Source organism: Nannospalax galili, unplaced genomic scaffold (assembly GCF_000622305.1).
Source record: "Nannospalax galili isolate Female #2095 unplaced genomic scaffold, S.galili_v1.0 scaffold69, whole genome shotgun sequence".
NCBI lineage: Eukaryota > Metazoa > Chordata > Mammalia > Rodentia > Spalacidae > Nannospalax > Nannospalax galili.
This window is the reverse complement of record NW_008360297.1, coordinates 954,665-974,384: the sequence shown is the minus strand read 5'-3', so window position 1 is coordinate 974,384 and position 19,720 is coordinate 954,665.

Below are 19,720 nucleotides of genomic sequence, written 5' to 3'. Positions count from 1 at the left end.
GCCTTTACTAATTTGGTCAGAAGGACATAAAGGACACTTTTTGCTCCTTGCCCTCCTAGGTCGACTAGTTCCAAGGCACTATGAGCATGTCTCAAAATGACCTATAATGGTGGTTGGTCACCTGTCCTCTTGATCAAGGAGACCGAGGAGACCCCACCATCTGGACTTGAACCAGTGTCCGATCTATAAAGAGTAGGTTCAACACAGAGGAATCATTTCCTCCATGCTTCCAAGTGAAGCCAGCCATGGTCAAGTAGGACCTTTGACTTATCTTCACATAGGTGGAACTGGTAAAAGAAAGGAGCTCCTCCCAAGCCCATGTGACCCCTGAGGAACAGATCCTTAAATGACCTTAAGAGTAAAAATAAATCGGTTTATCTGGACCAAATGTGTGGCCTTAAACACCCAAAAGGAAAATATAGCCAAAGATTAAAGGGGCCAATATAATTTCATAAGAGACCATATGTATCGCTAAAGGCTACAGAGCAAGCAACAATGCCAAACAGGCAATACCTCCTTCTGACTTGTTGGCCAGAATGGCCAAAGGGACTCCCAGATAGTAACCCAGCAGAGAACTGGGAAATTGAACAGCAGACCCCAATCTTATCCAAAGGAATATTGACAACTGAATACCACTAGATGAGGAACAGCTGACCCTCCTAAAACAAAGATCTCTAGATAAGCTGACTAGATTCACCAGAAGGGCAAGTCATGGGAAATGGCTGGGGGTGACGACAACACAGCAGACAGTAGCAGGGATATCAAAGTATAAGGGCTCTAGTGGGGGGAGGGAGACTATGGGAGGGTGCTACCTGGGAAGTGGGTCTATAAAAAAAAATTCTTCAAAGCATAAAAATTTGCTCCTTAATAACCAGTAGATGTGAAAAGGATTACCATTGAAATCTACCTGATGACTTTATGTCCATGCTCAGATGCTAAGGAGTTCAGAAGTAACCAACTGTGACTAGTAATAATCAGATATATAGAGATTAGGAACTCATATGCATCTTAGTGTCAGTTGTATTAAAAGTGAATTTTTCTGTATGAAACTGTGTATTTTAATAATGAAATGGAGATCTTTTTCAAAGTTTAAAACCTCATTTAATTTTATGTCTTATAGGGTTTATACGGAGTACAATATTGTATAACTGTATCAATTCAACTGTAAACCTAAAAATTTACAGCCAATTTTGAAAGAGAAGCATCTTAGTTCTGGAAATTGTTATTGAATATGTCAATGCTGTTGTAATGAAATGCCTCTTCTAATCATTTGATTATGAAATAAACAATTCAAAAAATAATAATAATTAGTAGATGTGAAAAGGCGACTGTGACCAGTGATAGTCATGTTTATAGAGATTAGAAATGCATGTGAAAATGTCTCAATGTCAATAGGCTTGGAATGAATTTTTCTGTATGAAACTGTGTGTTTTGACAAGGAAGTGGAGATCTTTTTTAAACGATGGAACCTCATTTAATTTTATGTCTTGTAGAGTTTATAATGAGTAAAAGATTATATAAGTGTAATAATTCAACTGTAAGCCTAAAATTTTACAGCCAGTTTTGAAAAAGATGCATCTTAGCTCAGAAAATTGTTATTGAATATGTCAATGCTGTTGTAATGAAATGCTTCTTCTAAGTATGTGGTTATTAAGTAAATAATAAACTGAAAAAAAGTATTGAAGAAAACGCAGGCTGAAATGAAGAAGGAAGTGAAATACTCAATAAGCCAATGAAAAACAACAGGAGAAAGCCTCACCAACAAAATGAATGAAATGGAAAACAGAATATTAAAATTGGACAATAATGTTGAACAACTGGACTGCTCAAGAAAAGAACATGAAAAAAACAAGAGTCAAATATACAGGAAATGTGGTACACCATGAAAATAACAAATTTACACATCATAGACATAAAGGAAAGAGAAGAATCTCAGGTAAATGATCTTGGCCAGTGACCATCAACAGGATTATAGTAGAAAATTCTCACAAATTAAAGAAAGACATACTCAAAAACATACAATAATCACATAGAACACCAAATAGAACCAGAAAAAAAAAAAAACTCCACATGGCATATCATAGTAAACGTAGTAAATGTGCTAAATGTAAAGAACAAGGAGACAATAGTGAAAGCTGCAAGAGAAAAACAAGACACATATAAAGGAAAGCCATCAGAATTACAGCTGACTTTTCAATGCTAACTATGAAGCATGGAACAAAGTATTCCCAGTTCTAAATGACCATAGATAATCCAGATTACTTTACCCAACAAAACTGTCTATTATAGTTGAAGGGGAAAGAAAAATCTTCCATGACATGAACAGGGTGTAAGAATTCATGTCCACCAAACCAACCCTTCAGAGAATACTCAAAACAGTACAAAGGACTGAAGAAAAGAGGGACTATACCCGAGGCAATAAAAAGAAACTAAATGAAGGTATAAAGGTAAAAACAAAAACTTAGACCAAGAATTCAAACAGAAATTAAAATGACAGTAACCAATACACGTCTTTCCATAATAATTCTAAATACCAATGGCCTGAACTCCCCAGTCAAAAAGACACAAGCTAGTTGAATGGATTAAGAAACAAAATCCATCTTTCTGTTGTCTGCAAGAAATTCATCTCACCTTCAAGGACAGGCACTACCTTAAAGTAAAAGAACAACAATAAAAAAAAAAAAAAATTCCAAGAAAATGGCACTAAGAAACAAGTAGGAGCTGCAATTCTAATATTTGACAAAATAGACTTCAAACTAAAACTAATCATAATAGAGGATCACTTCATTCTGATCAAAAGAAGAATTGACTAAGAAGATATTACAGTCATGAACATGCATGCACCAAACTTTGGTGTACACAATTTCATAAAAGCACTACACCAAGATTTTAAAACATAGATTAACCCTAACTCAGTAATAGTAGGTGACTTCAATACCCCACTATCTCAAATAGATAGGTCAACCATACAAAGAATAAATATAGAGACACCTGAATTAAATGGTACCATATATCAAATGGACCTAATATACATCTACCAAATATTCTTCGCAAGCGCCAAAGAATGCACTTTCTATTCACCAACCCATAGAAGTTTCTCTAAAATTGACCACATACTGAGCTACAAAACAAACCTCAACATATATAAAAAAAGAAGAAAAAATACATAATCACATGCATTCTATCAAACCACAAGACAAAAAAAGCTTAAAATAAACACCCCCATTAAACTCTACTAAGTATATGGAATCATGGAGATTAAACAACACACTCCTGGATGATGAATGGGTGAAAGTAGAAATTAAGAAAGAAATGAAAATATTTCTGGAACTAAATGAAAAGGATAATACAACACAATAAAACCTCTGGGACTCTTTAAAAGCAGTCCAAAAAGGGGAGTTTAAAGAAATAAGAAAGAGCATAAATAAAAAACTTAACATTGGAACTCAAGAATTTGGAAAGGCAAGAACAAACAAAACCAAATCCCCAGAAGAAATAATAAAAATCAGAGCAGAAATTAATGAAATAGAAACAAAGAAAACAATACAAAGAATCAATGAATCTAAGAATTGGTACTTTGAAAAGATAAACAAGAGGCTGGAGAGATGGCTCAGCAGTTAAGAGCATTGGCTGCTCTTACAGGCAACCCACTTCTGACTATCAGCATTCAAGTGACAATTAACAACCACGGATAACTCTTGTTCCAGGGGCTCCAACACCCTCTTCTGACCTCTGCAGGCACCGCATGACATAAGTGCACCTATCTACATGCAGGCAGAACACTCATACACATAAAATACAAATAATATTCAAAATAATTTAATTACTATTTTAAAACAATTAAAAAGGAAAAGATAAACAAGATAGTAAGACACTTAGCCCAGTTAGTGAAAAGAAAAAAAAAAAGGAAATCCAAATCAGCAAAATCAGAGATGAAAGGGGAAACATCACAATACACACCAAAAAGATCCAGAACATTATAAGAAAATACTTTAAAAACCTATACTATATTAAATTTGAAAACCAAAAATAAATGGATGAATATTTAAATTCATGGGAACCACCAAAGCTAACCCAAGAAAGAGATCAATACCTTAGACAGACTCATAACAAATAAGGAAATTGAAATAGTAATGCAAAACCTCTTGACTATATAAAAAGCCCAGGCCCAGATGGATTAACAGCATAATCCTATCAAACACTTAAAGAAGATCTACAACCAATACTACTTAAATTATTCAAAAAGATTGAAACGAAGGGAGAACTCCCAAACTCCTATGAAGTCAGCATCACTCTAACACAAAACCAGGTAAGGACACAACCAAAAGAGAAAACTATAGGGTTATATCATTAATTAATATAGATGCAAAAATTATCAACCAAATACTTCCAAACTGCATACAGATACACATCAAAAAGATCATCCACCATGATCAAGTTGGCTTTATTCCAGAGATACAGGGATGGTTCAAAATACATAAGTCAATAAACATCGTAAATCATATAAATGGACATTTAAAGACAAAAATCACATGGTCATCACAATAGACACAGAAAATACCTTTGACAAAATCCAACATGTATTTATTTTAAAAGTCCTAGAGGGAATTGGACTGGAGGGAACATACCTCAAAATAATTAATGCTATATACAAAAAAAAATCATTCTAAATGGGGAAAAACTGGAAGCATTCCCATTAAAATCAGAAACCAGACAAGGCTGTCCACTATCTCCACTACTTTTCAGTATAGTGCTTGAAACTCTTGCTAAAGCAATAAGACAAGGGAATGAAATTAAAGGAGTACTAATTGGAAAATAATAGATCAAGTTATACCTATTTTCAGGTGATATACTATACATAAAAGATGCCAAAATTTCCACCAGAAAACTCCTAAAAATGATTAACACTTTCAGTAAAGTGGCAGGTTACAAAATCAGTCTACAAGAATCAATAGCCTTTCCATATACCAATAACAAGCAATTGGAGAAAGAGTACACATAAATCTTCTCCTTCACAATAGTCTCAAAATTATATATCTATGAGTAGACATGACCAAAAGCATTAAAGATCTCTGTAATGAAAGTTTTAAATCCTTGAAAAGAGAGATTGAGGAAGAGATTGAGGAAAATGTCAAGAGATGGAAGGACCTCCCATGGTCATGAATTGGAAAAATTAATAGTATAAAAATGACCATCCTACCCAAAGAAATCTACAAACTCAGTGCAATCCCAATCAAAACCCCCAGGACATTCTTCATAGAATTAGAAAAAAAAATCCTAAAATACTTATGGAATCACAAAGGACCCCAGAGAGCCAAAGCAATCCTGAGCACAAAGAACAATGCTGGGATGGAGTAGGGGTATTACCATAACAGATCTTAAACTGCATTACAGAGCTATAGTCATAAAAACAGCATGGTACTGGCACAAAAAGAGACACTTAGATCCATGGAACATAATTGAAGACCCAAATATGAGTGCCTGCAACTTCAGCCACCTGATATTTGACAAAGGTTACACAAACACACACTGGAGAAAAGGCAGCATCTTCAAAATATGGTGCTGGCAAAACAGGATCTCCACCTGAAGAATGATACCAGACCTTTGTCTTTCACCTTGCACAAATGTAACCTATAAGATATAGGTGTAGGAAAGGACATTCTAAATTAGACATCAGTTGCTCTGGAATTAAGGTCAATAATCAACAAGTGGGACCTCATTAATTTAAGAAGCTTCTGCACAGCCAAAGAAACAACCAAGGGAGTGAAGAGAAACCCCACAGACTGGGAGAAAATCTTCATCAGCTACACATCTAACAGGTGTTTAATATCCAGAATATATAAAGAACTCAAAACACAAAGAATTAAGAACACAAATGAGCCAATTAAAAGATGGACTATGGATCTGAAAAGAGAGTTCTTAAAAAAGAAATGAAGATGGTCAAGAAATATTATATTAGTGTTTAACATTTTTAGTATTAGGGAAATGCAAATTAAAAATGCTTTAGGATTTCATCTTAGCCCAGTCAAATTGACTAATATCAAAAGAAAAAAAGTGCTACAAGATGCTGGGGAGGATATGGGGAAAGGGAAAGCTCATTCACTGATGGTGAGGACTGTGTTTGCAGTCATGCAGTCACTGTGGAAAGCAGTGTGAAGAACTCTTAGAAAACTGAAATAAACCTAACATATGATCCAGTTTTACAATTCTTTGGCATATACCCAAAGAATTCATTCTACTAAAGAGATACTTGCACATCCATATGTGTTGCTGCTTTTTTCAGAACAGCTAAGAAATGGAAGCAGCCTAAATGTCCCTCAACTGATAAGTGGATAAAGAAAGTGTGGTACTTTTACACAACGGAGTTCTACCCAGCAGTAAAGAAAGACAAAATCATGAAATTTGTAGGTAAATAGATGGAACTAGAAACTGTTATACTAAGTGAAGTAACACAGACTTAGAGTAACAAATGACATATGTTCTCCCTCATTTGTGGATCTTAGCATCAAATATTATATGTAAGTATATATCCTGAATTAACCACAGAACTCAGGAAAATGGAAAGGAACCAGGGAGGTAAAGGGAAAGAGGGAGCCTGAGAAAGAAGAACAGTAGTAGACAGGTGTTTCCAAGTAGGACATGGGTAAAAGTGGGGTATTTAAGTGGGAGGGGAATAGGTTATACGAGGAACCTTAAAGGCAAAGGGAAGAAGTGCAAGGGCTAGGGGACCATAGGAGATAGGTATTATCAAGAGTGAAATGGGGACAATGGGGGGTACTTTAACAGCAGAGGGAGGACGGAGGGCTAGACATGAAAAGAGAGATAAATAATAATTAGCTGGTATGAAAGACCAGAGGGAAATGTAGTCATTCAAAAGTCTACTGAAAAAATACACATAAAATATCTCTACATATGTCCATGCATATAGCTGAAGGCTATATGACAAGAAACAGTGTCAGACAAAAGAAACCTCCTTTTGAGTTGTTGGCTATGCTAGTGCAAGGAACTCCAAAAACTACACAGGGTATTGCCACAGCACTTGATGGCCTCCCAGAACTTGAAGATAAGACCCTATTGCTGAAGACAGGACATACTTCAGACACAGGACTTGGAGCAATGGAGCTGGAACTGACTTAGAAGTTACCTCCCTGAGGCTAACTCTCATAGTTTTGGAGGACACTGTGTAAGCTGCTAAGGGAAAACCACAATTGATGGTCCAAGCCCAGCTTTAAGTCCTAATAACTACAACAATGACCAGCACAGCAAACTATATTGTGGCAGTAGTAACAATTTTATCTTGGGAGTAATCAACAGCTACCTAGTTGAATCTAAAATCCACTCAATAGGAGGCAACTCATGTGTAACTGTAAACATACACAAATACATATGGCTGGAGAAGCCATAGGTCTTAGAGAAAACCTCAAATCTGTCACACCCCGAGACAAATGTAATTTCTTACTAGGTACAAAATATGGGTCCTTATATTTACAAACAAGTGTCCCAGTCATCACTCATCAAAGAAGCTTCTTTTGCCACATATGGAGTCTATTGAAGAATTCTACAAGTGGTCACATACAGAGAAGAAGTGTCTCTGAAATGCACAACCCTAAGTGGCACGTCTACAATGGAACCTCTATACCTAAAGCTTCAGGAACATAGTGGAACAAGGGGTAGAGAGAATACTAATGCATCTCTTAACTCTCCTCAATGAAAATCCTTCATACAATGGAGGGAAATTATCATAAAAGGCCACAAATGAGTAGAGAATAAATCTGCAGAGTGTGGGCCCTTAGATAGGACTTCTATATTAAACACAGAGCTCAGGGACTATTGCAGAAGAGGGGGCAGAAAGATTATAAGAACCAGGGGAGGAGGATCATGAACATAACGAAACAGGGTCTTACAGGCTCCTAGGACCCTGTTCATATTGACCTACAGCAGTGGTGTCAGCATGCACAAGACCCATGCAAACTCAAGCAGACAAAAGCCAGCATAGAACTGGGGAAATGGGCAGCAGGCCCCAATCTTAGCCAAAGAACTACTGGCAGCTAGGTGAGGGAGAGTTGATCTTCTTTAAGGGAGTGACTCAAGATATGCTGACTAGACCCCAGTGGATGAATTTGCACTGAGGGAAGTCTGAGTACACTAACTTGACTTGATATTCCTTAACATAAATGGCAGAACATATGAAATCCAGAGGGGACTGGGGTTCTATGGGAGGGTGCAGATCAGGAAAAGGTTATAGAGATGATTAAGATATTTTGTACAAAACACACAAAAATTTAATTAAAAATTTTTTTTAAGTACAATGAACAGAATCTTCAGTCTTTAAGTATTGGCTTAATGAATAAATTTTTACTCTGAATTAAAAATAATAATAATACAGACTTGAAGTCACTGTGTACCAACAGGCAAACAAAACTCAGTGAAAACATCAACCTGTTTTATCTTCCTCCAAGCCCAGGATGACACATTTGAGCAATCCATATATAGAAGAATGAAACTGAGAGAAGTTAATAACTGTTAACTGTGATCACAGTATTAATAACTGTTAACTGTGATCTCAGTAATCGTGGAACAGAATAAAATGCCAGTGTGCATTTTACCTGCCCTGGAGTCACAGGGCTACATGACCCTGGGCTTCTGTATTGGTTTGGTAGAGTATCTATTTAAAAAAATAATCCGGTTGTCTTAACAGAAGTTAATTTTTTCCTTGTTCTGGAAGCTGGAAGCCAAGATCAAGTGTCACTGGGCGCTTCTTGTTCTGGGGTCACATTCTGTGTTCTTTCTGTGTCCTCTCATAGTCTTTCCTCTGCTATCTCTTTCAATATGCAAAAGTTCTCTTGGAAAAACAGAGTCAATTGGACCGATGCCTCTACAGGCCTCTTTCAAAGCACTGTCAACAAATACATTCGCACTCTAAAGCACTGAGTTAAGGCTTGTGCATATGATTTGGATGGTCAGGGGAAACAGTTTAGCTCACCACAGCTTGCTGTTTATGTGTTTCAAAATAGGCAAATTCTTTACTGAGTTTCAAGTCAGCTAGAGGCTTTATATATACTTGTCACTCATTCTAAGCACATAGAGGCCTTTGTGTGTAAGAAATTTAGGAAGCAATTAAGATACAATCATCAGTTAGATGAGTTTTCCGGACTCCAGATTTCTATAATGTAATAGGAGACATAGGTAGTCACCATTGACTTTTGGGTTGTTGTCAAGTGAATTCAAAGAAATTCATAAACCACAGAGAGTGAGTTTTAGAGAGTTTACTATAGATTCATAGGTGGGAGCTTTCTAGAGGGAGGTAGAAGGAGGGAAGGAGAAAAAGAAGGAGGGGAGGAGGAAGAGGAGGAGAATGAGGAGAGAGAGAGAGAGAGAGAGAGAGAGAGAGAGAGAGAGAGAGAGATCCCAGGAAATAGGGTCCCATCTAGATGCTAGTCTAGACTGATAGTAGAAAATGGGTTGAGGTATGGGGAGGGGGATAAGGGAATCAGCCTTCTTGACCCATCCAGGTTGCAGGTGCCTCCTCCCTGTTTCAGTTACTTCTGTCATATAGTCACATACTGTCTTTAAGGCAGAAATGCTTTTTAGGAGACAAGAGAGAAACAAAAGCCAGAACTGTCTTCTGGCATTCCTAGCCTCCAGCAAGGATATCCTCAGAATTGCTGCTTTGGGGTCCCTTGTCCTACTTGACCAGTTTCTACCTGCTGTTCTTATGAACATTGATAAACTTATCTACGCATTTTTAAAGAAATTCCTGTGACAAGTACAAGCACACAGCTGTAGTAGGTTGAAACTCAAATAAATTAAAAACAACTTGAAACTGAAATAATAAAGAATTCACAGTCTTTCTAAAAGAGCTTTCAGAAAATGATACTTAGCAGGAAAGTGGGGAAATATTTAACCAATACAAAAAGAAGTGCGATGAAAGGCAAACATATGGGGCTGGAGATGGTTCCGTGGTTAAGAGCACTTGCTGTTCTTCCAGAGAACACATGTTCATTCCCAGCACCCAGGTCAAGTGGCTCACACCTGCCTGTAATTTCAGCTCAGGTGGATCTGATGCCCTCTTCTGGCCTCCTTGGGCACACACATGCATGTGCATATACCCAAACATAGACATGCACACACATATACATAAATAAATGATAATAAAGTATATCTTTTTTAAAAAGCAACAGTATAATAAATAAAATGAAAAGATGGTACCCCCCACTTTTGAGACAAGAACTGTAATTAAGCACAATATGCAATTATCATTTTGGAAAATAAAAAATATTAGCAGTGATTGTTTTCAATGAGTGTTGGAGGAGTGTAACTTGGTACAACTTTCCAAAGAAACATTTGACAATATATGTCAAAACATGCCATAGAAATGTTCTTGAAAACACCAGCATGTTATATAACTTGACAAAACGCATAAAGAAAATTGCACAAAATACTTGCTGAATATGCAGCTAATATTTCATCTATCCATTTATTGAAAAAATGGAAACAGTGAAAATATTTGTCAACAGGAGAACAGATAAATCAAGTTTATTATAATAAATATATATGATCAAATTTTATGTTTATTCTGTTGTTGTTGTTGTTGTTGTTGTTGCTGTTGTTGAGACAAAGTCTCCCTGTGGCCCCAGCTGGCCTGAAACTCACTATATAGACCAGGATGGCCTTGATCTCACAGAAATCTGCCTCTGCCTCCTCTGCTGGGATTAAAGGTCCGTGCCACCACACCTGGCTTATATGTATTCTTATTATATGAGTTTTAAAACATATGCCCCTTGAGGAATTTACCCAGTGTGTCCAGATTGTCAAAATTATTATGTCACATATTTATTTGTAATGTACCCTTTTTATCTATATAGCTCTTCAGGGCTTGTAATGTTGCCTCCTTTTTTATTTCTGATGTTTTCCTGGTTAGCCTAGCTCTCAATTAACTTCATTAATATTTTTAAAGATTGGCTTTTCATTCATTTGGGTTTTTCTCCCCTTCTACTAAGCTTCTATTCTCTCATGCTTCAACTTATCTTTTATCCTTATTGTTCCTTCCTTCCTAATTACTTTGTAATCATTTGCTCATTATTTCTGACTTCTTACTGTATCTGTCCTTGATAGTGGCTCTGACTTGTAGCACACTGATTTCTTTCCTTTTGGGCATAAGTTTTTTCATTCTTTATAATGTCATAATTGGGAATTCTTCAAAGCTTCTGTTAAAATTGTGTTCATTTAGGGAAAATCTGTATATGTTTGTTCCCCCTTTCTGGAATACCATCAACTAAGATCACAGATTCTCTACCCCTGAAAGGTAGTTTCTGACTATAAATTCATAGCTTAAACACATTTTGCTCTCAATGTTAGTTCTTGTAGGTGAAGGCAAGTTTTTTCCGTGGTTTCTTCCATGCTGTAAGTAGATTTGCTTTGTTCACCACAAAAACGTGTTCTTGATGCCTCAGCCTCAGAGGGTGTGATGGTTTATCTTCATTGGCCACCTGCCTGGATTTAGGATCATATGTAAACACACTTCTGGGTGTGTCTGTGAGGATGTTTCCAGAAAGGTTTAACTGAAGAGAGAAGACTCACCTCCTCCCCATGTGCTGGGACCCTGAACTGAATAAAGGAAAAAGTGAGTTGACCACCAGCCTTCATCTCTCTTCTGCATCCTGACTTGGGATAAAGTGTGACCAGCTCCCTCACACTCCTGCTGCCATGACTTTCCCACATGATGGGTTGTACCCTCAAACTGTGAGCCCAAATAAAACTTTCCTTCCTCCAGTTGCTTTCTCGGGTGTTTGTCATAGCAACAAGAAAACTAAGTGATGCAGTGTGTACTTCCTATTGGCTTACCATCTTGAACTGAGCTTTGAGCTTTCCACTCCCTCTCAGGAGCCAAGTCAAACCATCAAATGGAAGTTCATCACAGCAGGGCTTGACAGAGTCCCCTAAATCAAATCTCACATAAGCATTTCCTTAGCTCACATAATCTGGGTGTTCTACGTAATCATTAGCATCTTGCGAAATTAATGATTGACTTAAAAGGAGGTAATTTTATTAACATATTTAGTGGAAATATGAAGTTCATTTTCTTGGAAAGATGTTTTGAATATCTGAGATTTAACACTGCAGGAAACAGTTCCTCTTTCTCTTTCAGCTTTGTCAGCCCTGTGTGACTTTTACTTGCATGTCTTTAACGTAATTGGTTTATGTCTCACAATTGCATTAGAGCTGCAGACCGGAAGACAGGACAGGACAGTGAGAAGAAAAAGCTGGTTCTATTTTAGCATCTTTTATAAGGCACATATTAGTTTTTCTGGGAGACTTCTGCTGATAGTTCATTGGCTAAAATTGTGGACGATGACTACTCTTGTTGCGAGAAGAGTAAGAAATGAACACACTGCACTGTGAGTTATGGGTTCTTTACTACAGAAGAATGAGAAATGACTATTTTAGTGGAAACTAGGAAGTGTCTTCTGAAGTCTAAAATCATCAGAATAATAATTATAAAGATTTGGTTTCCTTACTCTAGGGCATACACAATGACAAATTAGGTGTGTAAAATATAGGCAGATGATAGACATATCGAGAAATCAGAATTTCTCAGCATTAGCACTATGGGCATTTTGGGTCAGATGATATTTTCTTGAAGGAAATGCACTGTGCAGTGTAGAATGTTGAGCAAAACAGCTCACACAGTCCATACAGTACAAATGAGCACATCCTGATAGATAATATTTTGTTTTAAATTATACTTTCAAGTTGGGAATATACCCTTATGTTAAAGAAAAATTCCTGTTAAACATCTTGAAAGTCCCTGGAAGTTTTCAGAAATTCCCCTTCGTGCCACGGGAGGAATGTACGTATGGCGCCATCATCCATGAAGGAAGGTGTCTAGAACAAGAGCGACTTTGATCCTGACTCAACCGGGTCTAAACCATCCTCCTAGATGAAGTATTGCCCCTATCCAACAGCAGAGGGCAGCAAAGCCCACATTCCGATTGCACAGGCAGCCTGGTCAGGGATTTCCAGCATTCTGGTCTGTCTTTTTAGGAAACTTTTTTTTTTTTTTTTTTTACTGAACGCTGAAATCAGGTGCATTTTCACTCTGGAGTAAGAGTGTAAGTATTTAGTAAAGGAAAAAATAAACCTTCAGATATTGAGAATAATGTGCCTGGAAGAAACCCCAAGAGCCCAGGGGAGAGCTCCAGCCCCGAGCTGCAGCTGAGCTCTCCTACCTCAGCACCTCATTCTCTGGCCCCTGTGAACCAGAGGTCTCCTGCTTGCACTTGAAGAGAGGCTCTGGTTCCTATGCACTTCTTCAACATCTCTTCAGTTCATTTGTGTTCCTTTTCCATCACTGGCCAGAGTTCTGAAGAAAGCAAATGTGACAGTCCCAACTCCAAAGGCCTCCCAGGAAAGGAGGAACCTGCTGCTAGGGGGTGCTGTAGGCCTCTAGGGATTTTAAACATGGAAAATTCTTTTGTAGTTTTATCATAATGGTTTTGCATGGTGTTCCTGTTCCATTCTGTTGCTATAAAACACTCTGACGGAACCCCCACTGCTTCCCTGGACCTCTCTCAGGGGTAAATTGATCGTGCCCTCTGTGCCTTGACTCCCTCAGCCTCATTCACCCTCCCGTCTCCCTACCCGTCTGTCCTCCTATAGCCTGGGACCTGTCCCATTCCTTGTCTTGGCACCCCAAACAGGGGCAGACCAGCACTGCTTCCTGATCCTTTGTATCCAGACAAATCCAGTACCTTCTGGGGTTCCCAGGAGCCCTCTGGGCCTGGCCCCACCCTCACCTCCCTCTACTTCCCTGGGACTCTTTCCTGCTAACCTCTTTCCTGGACACTGGGGCTGACCTTTCCAATTCCTGATCCTTTGCATCCAGAACAATCCAGTTGCTCAGTGCAGCCCCCAGGAGCCCTTGGGGCCTCTTCATGCCCCCATCTCCTTTTGCATCTGTAGGTGGCATGACCACAAGCTGCCCTAGATAAACATCTATCCTGGGCCCTGCTCCCAGGCCAGTCCAACCCCAAATTCCTGGAACCAAAATTTATCCTGGAGGGATCCAGACCTTAAGAGAAAGCTTGAGAGCATCTGATCCCCATCTGACTTGGGCCTCTGTGGGAACTCCTTAAGACAAAAGTAATCTGGCCACTCCAATATAAAATCAAAAGAGAGACAGAGAAACCAGCTTTTCATGCCCAAAAAGTAAACCACAAAGACACATGAAGTTCACAAAAAGAAGCAAACCTAAACTTGAAGGCTCGAGTCTCACACAAGAATCTGAAACTACAAAAGAAATTCACATGTCAAAATCACGGAGAAAAAATAATAACATGAAAAACCAAAATAATATATCCCCACTAAATACCGATAGTCCTCTAGAGGAGTAGAATGAGACCCCCCTAGAGATAATGCAGGATACAGAACTCAAAAGAACAATAATAAACATTATAAAAGAATTCAATGAATTTAAAGAATGCACAAACAAAAAAAAATCAAAACCTGAAGGAAGATAGGGATAAACTTCTGAATGAATTCAGAAAAGAGCTAGAAATATTGAAGACTACTCTGGCTGAAATGAAGAAGGAATTGAAACACTCAGTAAGCCAAATAGAAATGACAGTAGAAAGCCTCACCAATAGGATGGAATGAAATGGAAAACAGTATCAAGACTGGAAGACAAAGTGGACTAACTAGACCACTTAAGCAAAGATTATGAAAAATTTAAGAAATCAAAAGAGCTCTTCAACAGGATTGTGGAAGAAAATTTCCCAAAATTAAAGAAAGACATGCCCATAAAAATACAAGAAGCATATATAACACCAACTAGACAGGACCAGAAAAGAAACTCTCCATGGCACATCATAGTAAAATCACTAAACGTACAGAAAAAAGAGACAACACTGAAAGCTTCAAAAGAAAAACAAGTCATATATAAGGGAAAACCTATCAGAATTACAGCTGACTTTTCAGTGAAAATTATGAAAGCCAGAAGAGCCTGAAGCAAAGTATTCCCAGTTTTAAATGACCAGAGATGCCAACACAGACTTCTGTACCCAGCCAAAAAATGTCTATTATAGTCGAAGGGGAAAGAAAAATCTTCCATGATATAAATAGGCTGAAGGAATTCATGTCACAAAACCAGCCCTTCAGAGAGTTCTAGAAGCAATACAAAGAGCTGAAGAAAGGAAGGACTATACCCAAGGGGTTGTACAGTGAAATTCAATGAAGGTATAACTGTGGGAAATTACAGCTATATGAAGAATGTAAACAAAAATAAAAATGTCAGGATTCAATACTCATCTTTCATTAATAACTTTAAATATTAATGGACTGAACTCCTCAATCAAAAGACAGAGACTAGGTGAATGGATTAAGAGACAAAACCCATCTTGTTGTCTGCAGGAAACTCATCTCACTTTCAAGGACACACACTATCTTAAAGTGAAAGGATGGCAAAAAAAAAATATACCAAGTAAATGGTACTAAGAAAAAAGCTGGCATTGCAATTCTAATATCTGAAAAAAATAGACTTTAAACTAAAACTAATCAGAAGAGATAAAAAGAGCCACTTCATTCTGACCAAAGGAACAATAAATGAAGAAGATATTACAATCATGAACATATATTCACCAAACTCTGGTGCACCCAACTTCATAAAAACAATACTGCAGGACTATAAGACCCAGATTAATCCTAACTCATTAATAATAGGTAGACAACGTCAATACCCCACTGTCTCCATTAGCTAGGTCAACAGGGCAGAGAGTTAACAGAGAGAAATCTGAGTTAAACAATACCATATATCAAATGGACTTAACAGGCATCTACCAAGCATCCACCCAAGCACCAAAGGACATACTTTTTACTCAGTACCCCACAGAGCCATCTCCAAAATCACCTATATGCTGGGGCACAAAACAAACCTCAACACATACAAAAAGATTGAAATAATTCCATGAATTCTATCAGACCACAATGCAATAAAGCTTACAATCAATACCCAAAGAAGCCCTAATCACCACATGAACACATGGAGATTAAACAACACACTCCTGAATGATGAATGGGTCAAAAGACAAATTAAGAAAGAAATAAAAGTATTCCTGGAACTAAATGAAAAGGACAATACAACACAACAAAACCTCTGGGACATGCTGAAAGTGGTCCTTAGAGGGAAGTTTATACCTCTAAGTGCCTACATCAATAAATCGGAAAGAACACAAATAAATGACTTAATATTGCAACTTGAGTCACTTGAAAACCAACAACAAATGAAACTCAAAACCTGCAGACAAGAAGAAATAACAAAAATCAGGGCAGAAATTAATGAAATTGAAACAAAGAAAACAATACAAAGAATCAACAAATCCAAAAGCTGGTTCTTTGAAAAGAAAAACAAGATTGACAGACCACTAGCCCAGTTAACCAAAAGAAAGAAAGAGCACCTCCAAATCAACAAAATCGGAGAAGAAAGGGGAAACATCACAACAGACACCAGAAAGATACAGAACATTTCAAGGGAATACTTTAAAAACCTATATGTTGCTAAATTTGAAAACCTAAAAGAAAGGACGGATATCTAAAGGCATGGGAACCATCAAGAAGAGATTAACAGCTTAAACAAACCCATTACACAAAAAGAAATTGAAACAGTAATACAAAACCTCCTGACTGAAAAACAGCCCAGGACCAGATGGATTTACAGCAGAATTCTATCAGACATTTAAAGAAGATCTACATGCAATACTAATTAATTTATTCAAACAGATAGAAATGGAGGGAGAACTTCAAAATTCCTTCTATGAAGCCAGGTAAATACCACTCTAATACCAAAGCCAGGTAAAGATACAACCAAAAAAGCAACCTATAGACTCATATCCTTAATGAATATAGATACAAAAATTCTCAACAAGATAATTGAAAACCACTGACAGACACACACCAAAAACATCATCTATCATGATCAAGTCAGCTTTATCCCATAGATGCAGGGATGGCTCAATATATGTAAGTCAATAAACATCATAAATCATATAAATGGGCTCAAAGACAAGAACCACATGGTCATCTCAATAGATGCAGAGAAGGCCTTTGACAAAATTCAAAATGCGTTTATGTTCAAAGTCCTAGAGGGAATTGGAATGGAGGGAACATACCTCAACATAATTAAAGCCATATATAACAAACCCACAACCAACATCATTCTAAATGGAGAAAAACTGGAAGCATTCCCATTGAAATCAGGAACCAGACAAGGCTGCCCACTATCTCCACTTCTCTTTTGTTGGAGAACCCTGCTGTTTAGGGTCGCAGTCTCTCCATGTCCGGATAGCCAAAGCTGGCTCAGCGCAAATGGAAAGACTCCGCTTCTCAGCAGGGCACCTCCTACTCTCTTCCTGACCCACCTTTGAAGTGGCCGTCACAGATACATGACCTCTGGCAAAGAAACTACCAGGTTTTAATCAGGCATAGTCTGACAGCCTGATAGAAGCCCACCACCACATGTAAATGGGGCATCCTAGGAGCACCTATCAGCTGAGGCTTTGCTACTGCCACCACACTATAAATTCTCTAGTTTCCCCTAATAAAGAGGAGCTGAATCACTGAGTCTGACTGAGCTGTATCACTGAGTCTGACAAAGCTGTATCACTGAACTTGTCTGGAGCTGTATCCTGTGTTACCAGCCTGTGATTCAGTCTTCCCGGAGGGGGCTGTCCTTCCGTCAACAACCACTCCCGAAGATCTTGCTTTCACTGTTCCTGCACCTCCCCTTGTGATCCGGTGGCCAATGGATCTGTACACAGAGGGAGTGTCCGCAGCTTGGAACAGAACCCGCCTGGCAGCTGACAGCGACCCGCAGAGCCGCCAGCGCCCGGTAGCTGCAGAGAGCCAGGGACCTGCTCCGCAACGTGGTGTGCGAAACCCCGGGCACCCCAGCCAACAGCTGGTGTAGCAGCGTGCAACCCGCTGAACCACAGCAACACTCTTTAACATAGTACTTGAAACTCTTGTAAGAGCAATAAGACAAGAGCAGGAAATTAAAGGAGTAATAATTGGAAAAGAAGAGATCAAGTTATCCCTTTTTGAAGATGATATATTATATCTAAGAGATGCCAAATCAGATGATATGATATTATATCTAAGAGACGCCAAAAATTCCACCAGAAAAATAGTAATTAGTAATACGTTCAGTAAAGTGGCGGGTTACAAAATTAACCTACAAAAGTCTGTAGCCTTTCTATATACCAATAACAAGCAATCAGAGAAAGGACACATGGAAACACTCCCCTTCACAATAGCTGCTAAATAAATAAATAAATAAATAAATAAATAAATAAATAAATAAAATCTCAGAATAAAGTAATCTATAAATGGCTTCTGGTAGGATGGTCATTTTTACAATATTAAATCTTTAAAGAAAGAGCTTGAGGAAGATATCAAAAGATGGAAGGACCTCCCATGCTCATGGATTGGAAGAATTAATATTGTAAAAATGACCATCCTACCAGAAGCCATTTATAGATTCAATGCAATGCCAATCAAAATCCCCATGACATTCTCCCAGAACTGGAAAAAAACATCCTAAATTTCATATGGAAGCACAAAAGACCTCAGATAGCCAAAGCAACCCTGTGCACTAAGAGCAATGCTGAGGGACTTACTATTTTAAGCTGAATTACAGAGCTATAGTCATAAAAACAACATGGTACTGGCACAAAAATAGACCCATAGATCAATGGAACAAAACTGAAGACCCAAATATGAGTAAATGCAATTTCAGCCACCTGATATTTGACAAAGGGGCCAAGAACAGTCACTGGAGGAAAGACAGCATGTTCAGCAAATAGTGCTGGCAAAACTGGATCTCCACCTATAGAAGAATGAAACTAAACCTTTATCTTTCACCTTGCACAAAAGTCAATTCCAAATGGCTCAAAGACCTCAATGTAAAGCCTGAAACTCTGAAACTGTTAAAAGCAAACATTGGCAAAAACCTACAAGATATAGTTGTAGGAAAGGATTTTCTGAAACGAACATCAATTGCTGAGGAAACAAGGTCAAACATTAACAAATGATACCTTGTTAAACTAAACAGCTTCTGTACATCAAAGGAGGCAACCAGGGAAGCAAACAGAAAACCCACAGAATGGGAGAAATCTTCATCAGCAACACATCTGACAGAGGGTTAATATCCAGAATATGTAACGAACTCAAAAAATAATCAAAGGAAGTAACCCAATTAAAAGATGGGCTACGGAGCTGAACAGAGAGTTCCCAAAAGAAGAAGTAAAGATGGCTATGAAGCATCTTAAAAGATGTTCACCATCACTAATAATTAGGGAACTGCAAATTAAAACCACTTTAAGATTTCATCTTACCCCAGTCAGTCAGGCTGGCTAAGATCAAGAGAACAATTGATACCAAATGTTGGGGAGGATGTGGGGAAAGGGGAACACTCATCCACTGCTGGTGGGGCTGCGAACTTGTTCAACCCCTATGGAAAGCAGTGTGGCAAACTCTTAAAAAACTACAAATGAACCTACCATTTGACTCAGTTATACTACTTATACCCAAAGAACTCGTCCTATTGCAGAGACACTTGTACATCCATGTTTGTTGCTGCTCTTTTCACAATAACTAAGAGATGGAAGCAACATAGGTGTCCCTCAGTTGATGAGTGGATAATGAAAATATGGTTCATTTATATGATGAC